This window comes from Carettochelys insculpta, chromosome 7, assembly GCF_033958435.1.
Source record: "Carettochelys insculpta isolate YL-2023 chromosome 7, ASM3395843v1, whole genome shotgun sequence".
NCBI classification, from domain to species: Eukaryota; Metazoa; Chordata; order Testudines; family Carettochelyidae; genus Carettochelys; species Carettochelys insculpta.
The window spans coordinates 38,743,179-38,763,856 of record NC_134143.1 but is presented as its reverse complement, the minus strand read 5'-3'; the positions used below and the strand labels follow the sequence as shown (position 1 = coordinate 38,763,856).

The window sequence follows — 20,678 nt, the reverse complement described above, 5'->3', positions numbered from 1 at the left end:
TAAGAATTAAGAGAGGAAAGCTTTGCACTGTTGAGTTGAGGGTCCTGCATTGGAACCTGGAGTAAAGTGTGAGCAGGGTTCACCTGCCAGCCGCTGAGAGAATGGCCCTGAGAAAGCAGAAGGGAAGATTGACTAGAACTGCTAGGGAAAAGGGATTTCATTACCCTCAAAGAGTGGATGGCCAAGTCACACAGAGAACACTGTGGTTCCAGGGATGACGGAGGAGCTGCAGACCTGTCAAAGGGAGAGAACAACGATGTGGAAGAAATCCTTGTCATTTCCAAGAGTGGCCAGAAGGAGGTGCCTGACCACCAGTTTCAAGGCAGAAGCTAGAAAGGCTCTGAGAACAAACAAGATAAAAACTAATTTTAAAAAATGGAAGTACACTGAAGATAGCATTAGCATAAGCATTGTCTATGAAGGCAAAAGAATCATAAAACTTAAGATCATGGGAAAAAATTCTCTCCAATACATCAGACATTCAAAAATAAAGGCATGTCTCTGGCTTTCTAGAGGTGCCATCTCCTTGGCCGATCATGTCTGGCCAGCAGATTAAAGAAAGGGTGAGCAATTGCAGTGCATGGAAATGCAGGATAAGTAACAGAGACAACTGCAGCATCCCTAACACCATGGAGCAAAGCAGAAATTAAACTTTTCATTACTAAATAAGGTAATTCACCTCTTTCCTCCTCGGGCTACCAAGGAGCAGGCAACACTCAGGGGCATGCCTGGAGGCTTTAATATTATGGGAGATCCTGAGTGTCCCAGTGGTGATGGTGAATAGTTGGGAATCCTCTTTACATTCCTCTACTACAGTCGCTATTTTTAAGGGTATTTTAAATGGTGGTGCCTTTGCCTGGCTGGTCCCTGAACCCGCTTATGTGCCTTTGGAACCTCCAGGAATACTTATTCCAGTAATAATCTGGATTTAACTCCGAACCATAATTGATCAAATTAGAGTTAACACAAACGTTTTCTTAAGTTAGGGAAATAGGGTTACCAAAAAAAAAAAAAAGCTTGAATAAAATTAATGAACAAAGTATGTGCACAGAAACAAATGAAACTTATTGAACAGGCATTTACGCTGCCATCAGTTATCCCATCCAAGGGCATACACTCCTCTGACACTGGAGCTGGTTCCTGCAGCACTTTAACAGGCACAGACTACAGACAACTACTTTTCTGCAGCAGACTTTAGTGTCTTGTAACAGTTGCTGGACTGGGAAGAAGGTTCCACAACTGCCCTGAACTGGTCTGTTCAACCACAGGCTGCAGCGTGCCCTCAGCAGCAGGCCTTAGCTTCCCAAAATGTGGAGATCATCACCATCTGCTCTCCCTGCCTAGCAGAAAAGCCACAGTTGCCTTCCTTTTGCTAAGGCATCATGGGATTTGTAGTCTCTAGAGCTAGATTAATGCATAAAGGATCCACCAAGTGAGAGCCCGAGGCTCCTATAGATAGAGGTGGCCAGCACTACCACATCATTGTAAACTACTTCTCAGACTTCTGTCAATTAGATGAACTGTCAGATGTTATTGCAATGACCAACACAAAGAAAGCAGTGAGAGTTTTTAGATATTATATGTGTTGCAGTGTCAGAGATCTGACCCCAGTTTACTTGCAAATTACCCAGGAATGAGAACTCAGTCTTATTACAGACAGTGAAATGACAAAGTTGAATCAGCAGTTAAAGTTGCTAAGACTACTAAAAGCTGTAGAAAGAAAAGAAAATATATATGTCTGTTTTGGGAGGAAAAACCCTCCCACAAGGTTTTAATAAGAGCCAGATACAATGCGTGCATCTTGATATTAAACATACTTTGGTGCTTCTAGCTCAAGCATATGTTACAACTGCCATTGGAGGGAAGGAGTAGCAGACAAAGGGAGAGACAGGCAAAGGCCAAAGTTTACAATGGCACACAAGCTAAAGATCTCCCAGAACTACAAATGGGAGACCATGTCAAGATCAAATGACTTGGGACAAACCATTGATTTGGAAGCAAGCTACACATGACCAGACAAATCCTCATACAGATAACAGCATACCACTGGATGAGCAAGTTCACCCCCTACAAAAGAAACATGAGCATGCAGAGGGGTGAAATGTGCACTCTGCTGAGATATGAATATCAAGACATGGAAAGAATGCGGGCCAACGAGTGACCAATAGATAGTGGAACAAAGTCACACGAGTGTTTCATCTGTCAATCATCAAGCACTGTGAAAGTGGTTAAGTACAAGGCAGTCTCTCCCACCATTGGAGACTCTTGTTTGCTTAATATCCAACTATCTTCTTTATTGAACTATACACAAAAATTTTGTAGTGTACAAAATATTGAAAAGAGAAAAACTCCTAAATGCAGAGGAAAATATTTTACCAAGCAAGTGAAGAGTTAATGGAAAAAGTTCTATTGGTATGAGAGACTTTATGCTAAATGTACATGCAGGTTTTTTAAATGCTGTGCTCCTAAATGTGACAAAAAGAGTGCTAGCACTAGAGTAGTCTGAACAGTTGATTATTTATTAAGCTTTTGAAAAACCCAGGGAGAGGGACCTTATTTCAGATTGGACTAAAGTTTAAAAAAATGTGGTGAATTAAAGTAAAATTAATTTTGGCTAAACAAAACATTTAGTTTAAAACAGTTTTGAGGGTATAACACATTTTTAAAATCAAAGGAAATATCTAAATGAGAAAGGAAAGTAAACAAATGGAAACGTTTTGAATTTTTTTTTCCCAAAATGAACAGCTGTGGGGAAACTGGCATGCCTATTTGAAATAATGTGACGTTGCTGAATCTGCATTCTTTTGCAGAAAATTTCAGCTGGCAAATGGTGCAAACCTCCAGGTTCAATAAATCCATTTTGAGCAGGCAGCACTATCTTACAATGATGGGTAGACACTTCCTCAGAGAACAGTGTGCTCTACATGGAGGAAAATACAAAGCCAGAACTTTGTATAGACTGACTCTGTCTCACTTCTTGAATATTGTAGAAAACTTGCCACTCTCCCTCAGAATCTTTTGCAGTGGAACATACCTTATAATTGCATTACATTAGTATTAATTATGAAGAGGTGTCTGTTCAGCTACTTTGATCCTCTGAATAGACAGAATGCCTGCTCATTTTGAACAGAGCATACTGATCCCAAGTTTGTGTCCTTCCTGGGGTATGGGCTTTTTACTTCAGAAAGAACAACACTGCATAAACCACAGCCTGAGCTTGTCCCTTCTTAAGTTTCCCCTTCACAACCTGCTCTGTGCAAAAACAAACTTATTCCCATCTTTGTATTCAGTTAAAAGGTAATCATGTCTATTCAGCAATGTAACTTAGCATACTTAGCCAGAATTTTGATCCACATTAACTTTGATCAAAAGAAGAGCCCTGCACTGCTATAGGCAGGGAGGCTCATAGGCCTCCCATCCTGTACGAGTACCTAAAAAATGTTGAATGTTACCTGAATGTTTATCTAGAGAGTATAACTAAGGTTTTAAAAACAAATGTGAAAATAACTTGCATTTGTATTTTCACTACAAATAACAAATTTTGAAAAAACTACCAAAAAAACCAGAGAGGGAGCCATGCTAGTCTATATACGATCAAAACAAAAAGCAGTCAAGTAGCACTTTAAAGACTAGCAAAATAATTTATTAGGTGAGCTTATATAATAATTATATATAATTATATTATTATAATTATAATAATAAATATAATAATTTATATAGGTGAGTATATACTGGTCTGGCTATGGTCTGAAGAAGTGGGTCTGTCCCACGAAAGCTCACCTAATAAATTATTTTGCTAGTCTTTAAAGTGCTGCTTGACTGCTTTTTGTTTTGATACCAAAAAAAGCAACCTTTACCTTTGATTTTAGTAGCATGGAAGTAGTTTTGTTTTTTCTGACTATAATTACCAGTTTTCTTGCCTGTGTTGTTTTATGATCAGTGAGAGCTCAGCCCTGCAAACTGCTCTGCAGGGATGTACCATGGACCTCAATGCAATTACATAGAGCCCCACTGAATGCAATGGTTAGGCTGTGTGTGTCTTGTGGCATTGATGGTAAATTATAGGTCCATTTTACAAAGAACTAGAGCTCAGATAAAAGGATGTGCAAGATACAATTCACAGGCAAAATTGGGCCAATCAGGCCTTTTGATCCAACCCACCCCAATGGGAACCTGAAGGTGAGGCTCCGAGGCAGGCTCCCTCTCTGCTGCAGTTGCGCGCCCAGCCCCAGCCCCAGTCTCAGGGTGCTCATAAACAACTGGTGGCTCCCTCTAGACTCTGTGCCTCCCTTGTGGGATGGAGCGGGGTGGGGGAGGGGATGACTTTGTGCTCAGTCCCTGCCCCCAGCTCTATCAGTCATCAGAAACCAGCCAATGGGAGCTGTGTCAGTTTGGTTTGGGGCGGGTGGGGACCACCGTGCAAAGTCACTGCCTCTCCCCAACAAGGGATGCATGGCACCGAGAGGGATCTGCCAGTTGTTCTGAGCAGCCTATGGCTGCAGCAGGCAGGGAGCCTCCCTCAGGGTCCTGCTGGGGTGCTGGCCAGGAGCCAGTGAGGTAAGCACCTCTCAGACACAGCCTGCATCTGGAACTCCTCCCCTACAATTCCCTGTCCGAGATCACCACCGAAGCCCTCTGCACGCCCCTGTCCCTTCTGCCCCAGGTCACAACTCTCTCCCACAGACAAGAATACTCTCCTGCACCCATACCCGCTCCTTGACCCTGCACCCCAAACCCCTACTGTAAGTCACAATCCCCTCCACCCAAATTCCTTCTCAGACCTCACACCCTCTCCTACATCCCAACACCCTCTCCTGAGCTCTCTTCTGCATGCAACCTCCTTCTCAGACCCTGCATCCTCTCCATAGAAAAGTGCAGCCCTCGACCACTTTCCAAAATCTTGAAGGTCCTTCATCCCATCAAAAATTATTGCCCACCTCAGCCCAGATCCTCAAAGGTATTTAATTTTTTTTCAGTTCCAGTGGATGTAGGTGCCTAAATACCTGTTCAGGGTCTGGGTCTAACACTTTCTTTATCTATTGTGCTCAGGGGAATTTGAGAGAGTGCATCAACTTACAGGGCAGAGCCCTTATGCAGCTGCATAAAGTAACTAAAAGGTCTTGAATGGAAAAAAAGTGCTTTCCATCAGTGTTTGTGACTTTGTAATTAAAATTCTTATGCTAATACAGCCTCAGTGATTTAAAAAACACAGCTAGTTTCCCTCTAATGGTGCTGAATCATTTAGGTATGCAACAAGATACGTGATCCCATTATCCTTATGAAAATTAGATCCACAGAAAGTTTTTTTTTACCCTGTCTTTTAAACAAGACATTTACAATGAACGATAGGTCAGAGCTGCTTATAGTCTTGTATAAGATAATTGAACACGTAAACAGAAACTAGTAGTATTGGAGAGACTGTTGAATTCTCCTTAGTGTAGAGCAACGATCAGCAATCTTTCTGAGCTGGTGTGCTGAAATTTCACCTTTTGACCTTTATGTGCGGTCCAAGTGCCAGTGATAATTTTAAAAGTCACCAATAGTCCTACTTACAACATCTTCATTAATAAATAAATAAAGAGGCAGAGCCTTACTGCTTAGGTGGTGGTTGGTGGCATTACCTGGTCTTTCGTTAATCCCCAGGTGACATGGCTTTGTGCAAGCTCCCGTCTACATGGGAGAGGAGGGACAGGGCTGTGCTCCCACCTTGTGTGCTGATAAAAATCAGCTTGCATGCCTCTCTTGGCACCTGTGCTGGGGGTTCCTGACCCTGGTATAGAAGAATAACAAAGAACAGATAGGCAGGTCATTGTCAGGCTGTTTTATATAAACCAAGCCCGAGTGAATTATAAGAGATATGTGATGAAGACCATCCAAGTCTGATACAGTATTAGGAGACACAATAATGAAGCAGTTTAGAAAAGCCATCCATAGACTTAAAAATCAGAAGGCAACTTCAGAGAATAAAAGTGAAGAGATGATTAAAGCAAGTGACAAAATAGCCCTTCCCTTCACCATTCACTACTCCTTAGAGTTTTGTATAGAACATGGAGGGAAGAAACGAACCCAACACAGTGAAAGAAGTCTTGTAATAACTGAAGAAGAATCATGTTTCTGTCTGTGCCTGGGACAAGCATGTGGAACATCCACCTGGAACATGTCAAGAAACAAACAGAGCTCTTGCTCAGAGAGGAACAAGCAGATTTTAGGTCTCTGAGATCATGACCATATTGTTTTGTCAGACATATTATAAATCAAAGCATGAGAAGGCAAGCACTTCTTGTGATAAATTTCATAATTTCCAGAAGGTTTTTGACAGCACACACAAAGACAATCTTTGGGAAATTATGGCAAACTATGAAATATCAGCAAAATAATGAGAATCATGAAGGAGCTGTACGATAATGCCAAATGTACACTCAGAGATATGGACAACATCTGTCAATGTTTTTGTGTAATAACTGGAGTCAGGGAAGAGTGTACTAGGCCCACTGTTGTTTGTTTGAATTGGTCATTGACTGTCATGAGGAGAGTAACGAAAGAATGAAACTGAGAAGTGGTATGGGTAAATGGTAAACTCCAGTTGGATGACCTTGATTTTGTTGAAGACATTGGCCTGCTCAGTTCTTCAGAGTGTTTAATGGCAGAAGAGACGTGGTTTTTGGAAGACGCAGAAAAACAAGTTGGTTTGTTAATCAGTAAGGGGGAGAATGGTGGCAATATGCTAGATGTCAAACAATAAATATCAAAAGTAGCAAACAACTATCATAAATTGAAAGGGATTTGGAAAAGCAGCACGATTAGCACTGCCACAAAAATATGACTTCATGCCTGTCCTTTGCACAGTAGCATAATGGAAATCTACAATGGAATGGGATGAAATTAGTTCATTGGAATGAGTTTCTTGCAACATCAGAAATTCTAAGTTGAGCAAGCCAAATGGAAGCATCAAATGTGGGTGAAGAAAATAGCGAACATATTTATAATATGCTTTGAGGATGTCACCAATATGACTTGCACATTGTGGTAATATGAGTGTCACCCAGAAAGACACATAGGGTGGATTAAAGGAACATTATGAAGAAGAATGTAGAACGAAGCTAAATAAACTTACATGACACTCCAAAGCCTGAAGAGACCAGCCCAAAAAGAGTGAAATAAATAGTGGACACTGATGGGTGCCATATACACCCTAAGGTATGGGAAGATAAAGAATAAAGAGAGAGGTTCTGTATCAGACACCCTGGTTGCATAGTTATGCTATACTTATACTCACTACTTACATAGCCACTTTGCTTCAAAAAGCTTTAAACCCATGGAAGTGGATGTTTTATAGCTCTGTGATAGGGTGTGCATACCCTGCACTAAAACAGAAAGAGTTAAAACCCTGTGAGTGGGGGAAGTCCTGCCCCTCCAACCAGACTGGGCATGCTCCAACTGCTGGGGCACTATAAATGGGAGCAGCTCAGGCTGGGCTGGATGCTGGAGAGGAGGGACTTGCTACTGAAGCTCCAGAGATAACCTAGCTGGAGACCCAGACAGCAGGAGCCAGAGTCTGTGAGACTGCAGTGAGCCAGTGGAGCCTGAGGGCTCTGAGGATACTGCAGCTGTGTAAATCATGGCAACTCCAGAAATGGTAGTAAGTGAACCAGGGAGAGTGCACGAGTGGTTTCTCCCACTCATGTAAGCTCAAAACAAAAAGCAGTCAAGTAGCACTTTAAAGAGTAGCAAAATAGTTGATTAGGTGAGCTTTCGTGGGACAGACCCACTTCTTCAGACCATAGCCAGACCAGAACAGACTCAATATTTAAGACACAGGTTCTCTACTATTCACCATGTAAACTCAGTGTGTTACAGCAGAATTCTCTGCTGAGTGAGTGGCGGAGCACTTGCCCACTGCCAGGACTTTGGGTTGGGGCCTGGTTCCTGAGCCTCACTAGCGGGACTGCAGCCTCCAATCTCTTGAACTCTAGCCATGGAGCTGTGCTGCCCTGAACCCTAGGACTATGCTACTGACTCTGGCCATTGGGCTGCATAGGCACGGAGTGATGGCCTGATTCAAACAGCCTACAGAGTGGCAGCAGCACAAGTGACATCCACATCCACCCCTGTGCCCTTGCCCTCAGGAGAAAGGGTGTGAATGTGCCAAGACACGTCCTTAGGAATTGGATCAAGCTATTCAGTATGAAAAATAATTATTATGAATGTAGCTTGTTCTAAGTCTAATTGTTTGCAATTTAATCCAAATGACTCTAAACGCATTTGTTCTGTGCACAAGTACCCACCAAGTACTGTGGAAATGGTACTCAATAAGGCCTATCTGCTTCTGAAGTCCCACATAAACTGTTTTGATAGCTGTGCTGCCAAAAGGCTTTAGGTGGGTTAAATTTCAGCCTGATTTAATCCTTTATTTTGTTCACAAACTGGTGTAAATGACTATTGAGATGTGGTTATTGATGTTATCATCTAAATCACATTATTGAATCTGGTCCCTGATGGAACCACTGAACTCTTTTAAACTGGAGAAGAACAAAGAGCTGTCAGTGAGTAATGGGGTACTGGTACAAACTATTGGACAATCGTTTGTGCAAGCTTCTCAGAACTTCAGGATTTGTGAACGCTTTCATGAATGCCTACTCTGAATAATAAAACAAATAGCAGGGGATTGAAATCTCTGACTGGGCTGAGCTCAACTTCACAAATACAATTAATGAATCAGGTTTTTTGCACTTCTCTCAGCTCTGCTAGCATATTTCATTTTTTCTAATGTAAATAAGGCTAGTTTTGGCTTTGAGCAATGTTTGCAGGCTATATACCTGGAACTCCAATGGAAAGGAGAGTGATTTATTGAAAATGAAAGGTCTAGTTTCAGAGAGATGCTAAAGAGGAGGAGTCCACATCTTAGCCAAATTCTGGACTCTCGGTTATGTACTTTTTTCAGTGACTCTAGTGATCCTGGGTTGGCTCAATTTGTAACTGCCCTTGTGTCACAACACGCTCAACAATTAGAAAAATGCTTTTTCAAATAAAACTATTGTTCCTTACACATACACAAAGCTGACATAAGGTTCAGCCCCTTCTTCTTGCCCTGTGGTTCAGCATCAGTGGTAGAATGAAAGATAGAGTTCCCACCTTGCTTGGTGGTCCTCATTTGTATGTTAAAAGACATGGGGTATGTCTATATTTTACACAGCGTTTAGCAACAAAGTTTTGTTGACACACTCCTGTCAGTGTGACAGCATGTGTGAATGCTTTTTGTCAGCACTATTGCTGATAAAGTACTCTCACCACCGCAAGTGGGTTTCACTCTGTGGACAAAACAGTGTTCACACATGAACTTGCCAAGGCAAAAAACTTGTTAGTCATGGGGAATGGAGGGGAAGAGGTTAAACACCCAAGAACAAAAAAAGTTTTGTTGGGCAAGTGCAAGTGTAGACATAGCAACAGGTCTTGTCTACACTTGCTGGGTTTGTTTTCAGGAAAAAAACTTTAAAAAAATGGTGTATTCACACTGCCACGCACAGGGAGTCAAGATACAAAGGCTTTTCCTTTGAAATAGTAAGTCCAGGCAGCAAACAACTTTTGGTGACTTCACACTTTTGAAAATGAAAGTGTGACTAAAGCATTGCTACATTTGGGTTTATTGGCCTCCAAGGAGGGTTCCCATCATGCCGAGGTAAGTAGCCATTCTGGCCAGTTCTGCAAACTGTGGGGCTTATTTTGCAGGTGAGCCAAAAATGTCCTCCATCCCCCTGGAAACCCGAGTTTTTAAAAAGCCATTTCCCTTGCTAGTGAGTCACTGTGTGAATGTAAGTGCCGTCAAGCAGACTCAAACCTAGGAGCTCTAGAGCTTAGTGCAGGGATCACTACAGTTTGAGCTAAAAGCACCTTGCCTCTCAGTCTAGGCTGTAGAGAACACTCATGCTTTCTCTGTGAGGTGATATAAGTGCCACTGTATGGGACACTGAACCACACAAAAGTGTGTGGGCTACATGAGCTCTGCTGCTTTTTTCACAGGTGAGCTAAAACTGCCCCCCCACCCCCAATACAAAATCAATAAGATTAATAAACCACTTGCAGTGACTCTGCAGCTGAATTATTATTGCAAAATAACTTTTATTGGGAGGCAGCAAAACTATGAAATGAGTATCATAAGATCTGATAGGAAAGACTGTTAATTCAAGATAAATTGTTACAGCTGGGCAACAAACTGCCAATTCAAATTTACTCCAAACTTAATAGGATTGTAATGACAGCATTATTTACAAAGCAAATTAGCTCCACTATGAGTTTAGAAGCTGATGGTTTATGTAACAAGATATCTCAAGTCACTGGATGTTTGTTTTAGGACTAGGTTTACCTGTGATTTTGAAATTTAGAACATATGTCAAGCATCTCATCGTTACTCTTCTACAGGTTTTCTAAGCTTCAACAAAATTCAGTTTGTATAGCTGGTTAGGCTATGGCAGAGGTGAGCACGCTTTTTTGGGTTGAGAACCACTGACTCACAGACAACTCAGTCAGGGGCCACACAACTGAGAAGAAAAAGACCCCCAAACCCCTCACTGATGTGGTCCCCAACTATAGGGGGAGCCAGGACTATGGGGTCTGGGCAGGAGGGAAGGTGCAGGAGTTGGTGCGGGGGTGATGTGGGCTGGAGGCGGGTGATCTGGGAGGGAGGGAGTCATGGGAGATGGTGGGGGTGGAGTGGGGGTGGGAAGAAGGCTCTAGAAGCGAGGAGTCCAGGTGGGGTGAGGGGTCTGGGAGAGAGAGGGGGCAGGAATTGGGTGTGGGGGTGTGGATGTTAGGTTTGGGATGGGTGCATGGTTAGGGCAACGGGGGTGCAGCTTACCTGCTTATCCCCAGATGCACATGGCTCTTGCACCCCTTCCCTCCACTCCCAAGCACTGCCCTCCACTGCTCTGATTGGTCAGAATTCTGGCCAATCAGAGCAGAAGGATAAAGCCTCCAGGCAGCACAGCTCCAGGCAGCACAGCTACTACTGGTTCCCATCCCCTTCCCCTGGCTAGGGGAATGGCAGTGAATAGCAATGCTGCCATGCCAAGCTGCTTCCTGCCCTCCTACACGCAGCAGAGTCCATGATGTAGATCTCGCCCTGGCTTGCCTGATCCTACCCGCAAGGCTTGGGGCTCTGCAGTCCCCAACCCCACTATGGTTTGGATGATCTGGGGGAGAGCCCTGAACCTCGGGTTTCAGACCCAGGCAAGTTGTGGTCCAGATCTGAATCCAGGCAAGCTGCAATTGGGATCTGCACCACAGGCCAGGGGTTCCCCATCCCTGGGCTATAGAATAACTATATTGCCACTTTGATCATTCCATGCTCTACTCAGGAATATAGACAGGAGCCCTTTGGATGCAGGTCCTGGAAGTCATATTTACTTCTAGGCTATGTCTACACTAAGTAAAAACTTCGAAATGGCTATGCTAATGAGATTGAAGAATACTAATGAGGTGCTGAAATGCATATTTAGTGCCTTATTAGCATGCCGGCAGCTGCAGCACTTCAAAATTGCCACGTTTCGCTGCTGTGTGGCTCGTCTGCACTGGGGTCCTTTTCGAAAGGATCCCACCAACTTTGAAATCCCCTTATTCCTATGAACTCACAGGAGGATTTTGAAGTTGGTGGGATCATTTCGAAAAGGACCCCAGTGTAGACAAGCCATGTGACAGCGAAATGCAGCAATTTCGAAGCTGTATATGCATTTCAGCGCTTCATGAGTATTCTTTAATCTGGCCATTGGCATGTCCATTTCGAAGTTTTGTTTCAGTGTAGACATCGCCTTATAGTTTTAATGCTAGAAGTGCCTAGCTGGGAGTTAAGAGAAAATTCCTTCTTGGACATGATGATTTCTGATATGAGGCTTTAAAAAGAAGTTTGGCTGTTACCAATTAATCTGAAAGTTTTTCTTTCTGTGGGTTTCCTTTCTGTGGGTTACGCAGTTATGGCTACACTGCTAAAGGCTAAAGTAATGTGACATACAATATGGTAGAAGCAAGCAACAGGTTACACACATGTCATTTTTGTGTATGCTGGAGCATGAGCCCAGCTATCAGAATAAAAAATTCCAACTTCAGTCCCTGTGCCACAAACAAGAGAAGTGCTAGCTGGAAGGGCACATTCTTGATCTACCTCCTGTTAAGTCAAAGACTAAACTCTCATTCAGTGGAAGCTGGATTAGGGCTGTTGTATTACTTGTAGATGGAATTTATGGGTTCAAAGAATCAAAGGTCTAATTGTCTGACTTACAGTTTTAAACAAGATTTGAGGTTTGGTATATGGAGGTATCAGGCTGCATGGCAAAGACACTGTTAAATCTTTCAAATCTCTTACTAAAGACTAGGGTTGTCAACTATCTCATGGCAAAAATCTAACACTGTCACTTCCCCAGACACCTACTCTGCCATGCCCCTTCTCTGAGGCTTGGTGCCCCTCCCCCCGACTCTCCCACGCCCTTACTCACTTTCTTCAGGCTGGTGCAGAAGGTTGAGGTGTGGGAAGGCATGTGGGCTCTGGGCTAGGGGTGGGGCTAAAGGGTTTGGATAGTAGGAGGTTTTACCAGATGTGATCTTAACGCAGTCCCTCTATTAGGCCTTTTTTTTTTAACATATTGTAGTCTTTATATCCCTTTTTCATTTCTTCCCTTCAACGTTATTAGTGTATGTGATTGGAATGTTTTGTGAACTTTTAGCCATTATCTACAGTTCATCTCACAATTAAGGTAAATATGTAAGCCGGATTATTAAAATGGTACATAAATTCCTTCAGTAAAATATCACTGTAGTAGCAGTCCTTTGAAAGATGTTCAGAGGTCTGGGCAGGGAATTTCAACTTCAATAATGTTTTAATGATTTAGTTAACAAATGTTGATTTCTTTTCAGCATTTTACTTGTAAGTAAGACATGAAAAATAACTCTTCTGCTTTACTCTGCATTCATTAGGTCTCACCTGGAGTATTGTGTCCAGTTCCGAGTGACACAATTCAGGAAAGATGCAGACAAATTGGAGAAAGTCCAAAGAAGAGCAACAAAAATGCTTAAAGGTCCAGAAAACATGACCTGTGAGAAAAGATTGAAAAACTTGGATTTGTTTAGATGGGAGAAGAGAAGACTGAGAGGTGACCTAACACCTTTCAAGTACCTTAATTATGTTTTAAAAGGAGGAGGGAGGAAAAATGGTTCTCCTGAATCTCTGAGGATAAGACAAGAAGCAATGGGTTTAAATTGTAGCAAGGGAGGCTTAAGTTGGACATTAGGAAAAGCTTCCTAACCATAAAGGTGGTTAATCACTGGTTTAAATTGCTTAGGGAGATTGCAGAATTTCCATTATTGGAGATTAAGAGCAGGCTAGACAAACACTTGTCAGGGATGGTTTCAATAATACCAAGTCTTGGCAGGAGTGCAACCTGGGGATTTGAGAGATCTTATGCTTCCATGGCACGAACTTCAGTTAACAAGGAGTTAAGGTCTCCCAGTGCTGGGGCATGCCCTTCCAGACACTCAAGTCAGCAAATCTCCAGTTTCAGAAAACAGAGTTCATATGTGTCCCCATACATTTATTGTGTCCTCCTTGAGCAAAGCCCTAGACCACACATTGACATGCTGCTTTTCATGCTAAAGGAAAGGAGCTATCTGTACCTTTTCTACACTCACATACTTACCCTACTCTTTGTGGGTATGTGCACCCAGCAAAGTTATTTTGAAATAACAGTCATTAACTTTGAAATAATTTTGCTAGCATCTACACAATGCAGCTGCTATTTCAAAATAATTTCAAAACACTGGTATGCTTATTTTGAAATACGTAAGCCTGTAAATCTCTAAGTTTGAGGCTAGGAGGGGAGGTGGGAAATTGTGGTGGGTTTTTTAGATCAGTCAGTTCCAATAGGTGGCACTAGAGAGCCAGAAATGTAAATTACAGACTTATTGGGATCGAGGGCGTTGTTCCCCAATTTTATTTGGCCATGGAACCCTTTTAAACTCGAAAGAATGTTGTGGAACCCCTACCAGGAGATCACACCACTTACTACATGCACAGCGTTGAGGATTAACATCATCGTCCCCACTCTCTGGTTAAGCTGGCATTACACAGGGACACCTATTGTGGCAAAAAAAAAAAATGAAAATTGTTTTCAATAAAAATTAATAAATGCTTAAATACTTTTTTAAATCATAAAATGTTATTGTAATAGAATTTTCTCATGGCACCCTTATTTTCACTTCATGGAATCCCAGAGTTCCATGGAAACACCATTTGGAAAACACTGATCTAGGGCAAAGCAGCTATGTTTTCTTCTTCCCCGGATTTCTAACATAACAGATGGTGCGCATGCATAAAACAAACATCAACCACAATTATTTTACTCTTTTCTGTCAGTTGAAGGAACAGCCACCTATGTCTTCCTGTTTAGTAACTATTACAGTTAATTTTTCAAGGTTTATCACTTCTTCCTTCTGTCACTATTTCTATGAACTACTATGTTTCAGATGCAATATCAATTATTTGCATTACCACTTTATAGTTGCTTCCTTTTCTATACATATGTGCTTTTAACTCCCTCTTGGGAGAGTTATTACTATCAATGTCCTTAGTATGTTGTCCTTTTCTGCTGCCAGCTGAGAACTGATCAAAAGGAAATATTCCTTATGTGCATCTTCACCACCTAGTGATTAGTAGCCAAAATGCAGTTTGATTTTTTTTCTCCCTTTGAGTTTACATTCGTGTATGACTTGATAGACTTTTTTCCTTACCTAGATTAGTTTTTGCTAATTATAGTCTTTCTTCTGGTTTTTATCATTTGTGTGTTAGATTATACACATCCAATGATCCAAAAATCAGCCAATGGGATTGTACTGGGGAGAGGGGTCTGTGCTTTAAACCTCTTCCCCTCAAGGGGCTCAAAGATATTAAAAACAAACAGGGCCCCACAGCTGCTTTTCTGAGTGGGAGGGGATGGGGGCAGGGGGAGCTGCCTGAGGCTCCTTGCTGCATCTGTAGGTTGGATCCAGCAGTTTGGCAGGCTGTATTTTGCCTGGCTCTGTCATAGATCCTTGAGGGGAACCTTAACAGGTCTAACTAGGAGAACACATGCTTGGTTTTCAGAGGATCTGGGCCGTAAATGAATAGCCCAGAAGCTCACAAATAGAGGAATATGAAAGGTCTCATAGCCAAGAGGCCTTGTGACTTAAGCGGCTATGAGAAAAGCCTTTTCTCAAAAACACAGATGTTGGCTTCCTTTTGTCTTCTGGAATTTTAGCCTGAAGGAAGTAGGATGTCTTACATTTTGGACATGTCACAGAGAACCTGTGCTGCTCCAGTAGCTTACCTAATGCCCTCTATTACTGCGTTTCCTAGAAAAATCAATTTGCCACAGTCTTGGTACGTGACAAAAGGAAAAATAATCTGAAAAGATTGAATAATGTCCTTTTTATTTCAGGCTGTTTTTCTCTCATTTGTAGTGAGGAGTACTGACTAAGGTTCCAGCCATACCCGTTATGATCCTAATCAACACTACTGAGTCCTGGGAAACTGGAGAGGTATCAGGGAAATATTCGTGGGTAGAGGTAAGCAATATATTAGCCGGTTAGCTCACATTTCTGTTCTTTGGGATGCTCATCATGTGATGAAGACACAAGGGGGGTACGCTTCACAAGTGGTTGTTGGCAGAGTAGAGTGGCCTGATTAAATGGCGCAGGCATTTCTCAGCCCAGATGTTAGAAGCTGTTTGTAGAAGTCTCCTTGGAAATGCTTTGTATGAATGGTACAGCTCTATAAAAGCCCTTAGGATCTTACATTCACCAAGGTGTGACTACTTCTGTGCACGCAAAAATTAAGGATTGAATCCAGCATCGCATATGTACATGAGCATCACTGCTTTCTATGCTGCGTGCACTGGACACACGTGATTTGGAAAATGGACTTCTGACAGACTGGTTCAAGATGTACCACAATGGCTTAGTTCATGTTCCAGATAATTAATCCATCAAGTTTTATAATTAATTCCAAGTAGATAGTTAATCCACCAAGCCTCCCACACCTAACACCTGATGCTTCAAAGGATAGCAATCTTCACTTCTACTGTGCCCTTTTGTACAATGTTGTACATAGAGTGAAAAATTCCTTCAGTTTTTTTCTTTTGAAAGCTTGGGATAGGTAATGCAAAAAATGTGAAGCTTATATCCCAAGCCAGAGATCAAAGGTTTCTACTGAACACAGAGATGAAGGAGGTGGGCTGGAATACAAGGAAAGGAAGCGACAGTAGTTACAGTAGGCATACCTTCAGTTAGTGCTACAACTTCTAGAGCCAGGTATTTTTCCTTTCTTTTTTCTATCATGTTTTATCAGATCATCTCTGATGGGAAATAGTGGGGCATAGGTTTCTGGTAAGGAGTGTGCTTCAGTTTTAAGGATAAATTTGGCATCAGAGATAGTGAAGGCTTCAATAATACTCCATATACTTGCTCTCATATTGAATAGTAACAGAGAGGGAGCCATGCTAGTCTATATACTATCAAAATAAAAAAGCAGTCAAGTAACACTTTAAAGACTAACAAAATAATTTATTAGGTCAGCTTCCGTGGGACAGGTCTGAAGAAGTGGGTCTGTCCCACGAAAACTCACCACCTAATAAATTATTTTGTTAGTCTTTAAAGTGCTACTTGACTGCTTTTTTGTTTTGCTGTCATATGTTTTTCAAATGTGTGCATGTTATTTTCCTTGTAATATATCTTAAGTCAGACAGTCCCCTGTGGTGCAGAACTTCAGCTTCCTTCTCATATATACTATGAGACACTCCTCTATGCTTTTGGCATTGCACAGAAAGCCCTACAACTTGGCTCCATGGGTAGGGGATGGAGAGTATTTGCTCAGCCTTGACCATAGCTGCTGTCTGCTCTTCAAAACTCTAGAGGGCTCCTGAGTCTAATGAATCAGCAACTGAACTCGTATCCCACCAGTAATCTTCCACTCAATCATTCCCATCTAACCACCACTGTCACAAAGGAACAGACATAGAAATATTAGAAGCAGAAAACAAAGTGCTATGCCTTCTGGACAGGGGAGGGCAGTATGTCTTTTATCATTAGCCACTGAGCTGAGCAAAGGTTCACATGAAAGACTTTTGCTTTAGAAGGCTTATTTTATTATTTTTGGCACTGAAAATGCTCAGACTGAGTTCAACTTTAGGGCTATGTCTAGACTAGAGGGATTTGTCAGCAGAAGTTTTTGTCGGAAGATATCTTGCAACAAAACTTCTGTCAACAGACCTCATCCCGACCGCAAAGTGGATCGAAAGAGCAATCCCCTCTGTCGACAGAGCAGCTGGACTGCCCACAGTCAGTCTTTAAAGACTTGTTGGGAAGATGCATAAACGAGAAGCATGCTGTTACATTAGGTTTAGAGTAGAACTTTGAAATGCAAATTTGCATTGTTAGAGCAGTAGAATTGCAGGTGTTTGCTCAGGTCTTATCCTGGTTTGTTACTATACTTTGATTTGGGATCAGAAGGGAATATTAACATTTATGATGCAACTTGTTTGAAGTAGTATTTTTGTTTGTATGGCTCTTTGAAAGTTGTAGCAAATGGTATGTGAACTGTTTAATGGATAAATTACCTTATACTAATTGCCACAAGATTTGGGAGATGGAAGGTTACCTCAAAAAACCTATTGTAGTCTCCCAGGCAAAGAGGATGCAGCAAAAGTGTAAAAACCCTTTGCACAGGATCCTTTTGTCTCATATCTGATAGGATGCTCATGGGGAAATCTGCAAGGCATAAGTGAGATCACAGGATATCCTGGTGCCACGTTAATGTGCCTTGGCATAGGCTATGTCTACAGTATGAAATAAAGTCAAATTTATTAAAGTTAACTTTGTAACACTGGATTTTTACCAGACATGCAAAATCAAACTCTGGAAGATCAGTCCTGACCAGGTCGATCTTCCTGGAAGTATAGACATGCTGTAAGAGGTGCCTAACAACAACCCGTTATTGTATTGAGCTAATGAAAGGATACTGCCACTAATTTTAAATCTAAACAAACCTGAAAAGGGACATATTTCCCTTTTAATTTCATGAAACTAGAAAGGAGAAGACTATGAAAATTGAAATGAGCACCTGTCTTACCCACCTTCTGCTACCCTATTGAAACACATCAGTCATCAACTTCTCCTGACCACTCTGGCAAACAAGCTGAAGTTGCCATAGTCAGCTAACGGAAGCTACTATACAGGAAACCTCAAGACACCCAACCCAAGGAGAACTTCTTTAAGACCTCAAACAGCCCTGGCAAACAGACATAACTAAGACGCTACCAAGGGATTAGCTTTTTTTAAAACTATTGTAATAATTCTAGTGGTATATTGAAATGCTGTTATAAGTTAAAAGATAAAGTATTAATAGTATCTTGTTAATCATCAAACTAATAAACCTTGTATTCCTTGGTTGGTGACAAGAACTAACCAGAAAAAAAGGTGGGATTCAACTGAGTTTAAGATTCTCACTTTTTATTAATTGGCCTTTCTCAGGACAGCTCCTTAAAAGGAGTCTTCTGAGTGATGGATAGAAATATTTTCTTTGATTTCATGGCATTTAGTGAAATTAGTTATCTTGCTCTTCTACAAACTGGTTATTAAGAATGGGTTCCATCTGTCCTTGAAAACAAATTCTTTTGCTCATTTATAAACACTATTTTCTTTTGATTATTCTAAGACTGGACTCAAAATAAGTTGAGGGAAATTAAGACTTTAGTTTCAATATATAAAGATAAATGTCCCCAACTACAAAGGTGAGTCTACTCTCAGAAGTGTAATTTCTGCTAAGAGTTCCCGGAGAGAAGAGACTGTAATAAAAATAACTGATTTATCTTTTGCCTTTTGTGTTTGTTTGTTTTTCTTTAATAATTAAATAGCCTTGGTTATTATCTGTGATTATTTTGCTTGGTTTTAATCATTACATTCTTTAAGATATGCAAAAAAAAAAACTTCTGTGACTAGAACAGTGGCAGTCACATCCCTCAACTGACAGTGAGATAAATAATTAAGAGCTGGCCAACCACTTTTATTATTTTCTAGACTACTAATTTTGGGTAGGTTTTTTGAGGCTAACATGACCATGGTGTCCTACACAATTTAAAAATACCTGTTTCTCCACCACACTATGTGTCATCAACTTCTGGGCAAACTTTATAAACATATTTTGAAAAAAAGACATTTGTAACCCAAATACTGCATGTAATTAGCAATTTTAAGGCTCAAACTAAAGAGCAATTGCTAACATGCAAATTAGTCTATTTAGAGATAAACTGGCTATATTTTTACATTTTGTATGTTCTACCATTTGTAGTAAAGTGAGATAGTTGTTTTTCTAAGGTTTTGTCCCTTCCTGCTGCTTTTTTCCCTGCCTGAAATATTAATCTTCTATTAGTAACTTAATTTTCACAACAATCAATGGTGAGTCCATCCCAATGGAAAAAGGATTAGATGGGATGCTAAAAAAGGCAGCAGCAGATGGACTCTTAAATCCGTGAGCCTATGTTCCTTCAAATCTCCTTTAGAAATGAGAGGGAGAAATTTATTTCTGAGTATACCCACAGCCTATCACAATAGCACAGGGACATGCCTCACAATAAATTAAAAATTAGCACATGAAATACCAGAAAGTACATTCTCTTTATTTTCTGTATTATATACCATAACATCCTGCCCCAGCTCAGTTTTACTGGGGACTCTCCACCTCAGGGGTGCCTTGGCCATTCCCCCAGCTGGAGCAATGTCTGCTGTGGCTGTGATGTGAGATGCTTCAGGACTGGAACTCCCCATGGCAGAAGAGACATAAGCATGAGAAAATGCTCCATATCCTGTCATACATATTTCCTGTTGTGCTTTGCTTGCCAATGTGCACCTTGTGAATAATTTGTAGTGCTTGGAGTAGGTAAGCTTAATAAAGTACAGTTATCCCTTATCAGCTCTGTGTTGAAGCAAATCCCACAATCCTGTCCATCCTTGGCTTGTGAATTGACAGTACTCTCAAAACTGACTAAAAAATGAACCAATCTAGAATCCTACATATCACCCAGAAGTATGGCATCTAAGCACATCTGAATTTCATAAAGCTGAAACATAAACATTTCTTTTTCTTCTGTACAGTGGATGTTAATTGTTTTTGCATGGGATTTTTCATTTTGTTTAGGTTTTCTTTCCAAGTGGCAATGATGTGGGATGGGTAGGTTGCAGAAGATTTACATTGTGATCTGAAAGCTCTGAAATTATCATCATCTAGATATCTTTTTGGGAGTGAGGTCTAGATTCATAAACCAGTTGCAGAAGAAGCTGTGTTGCTCATAAGCATGAGTTTCCCTCCTAGGGTTACCAGCTTGATGGACCAGAAGAACATAAGTGCCATAAAAATCTTGTTCAGGTGGATGAAACTGTTACCCTCCCTCCCCCTGTAACTTGAGCCAGTCTCAGTGAGGACTTTGAACTCGAGAACCTCACAATGGGTTTGACCTAATACTGGAGAGTGCCAGTGAAGAGGTGATGTGGTTTTGATAAGCAAACAAATTGCTGTATTCTGAATCAATAGGAAATCTCTTAGAGCTAATTTGTAGTAGGAATGAAACTGTGTTTTACTGTACTGAACCATGACAGTCACAAATGCTCTG

At 41.2% G+C, this 20,678-nt stretch overlaps 1 long non-coding RNA gene across 1 annotated transcript in view; it reads left to right on the top strand.

Annotated features, from left to right (window-relative positions):
- LOC142016129 (uncharacterized) overlaps window positions 1-19,730 on the top strand; it is a 28,244-nt gene extending 8,514 nt beyond the window's left edge. Inside the window, exons 2-4 of the long non-coding RNA XR_012646303.1 lie at window positions 12,961-13,136; window positions 15,478-15,582; window positions 18,101-19,730. This is a non-coding gene — a long non-coding RNA (uncharacterized LOC142016129). The remainder of the gene's footprint in view (window positions 1-12,960; window positions 13,137-15,477; window positions 15,583-18,100) is intronic.
- Window positions 19,731-20,678: the final 948 nt, after the last annotated feature.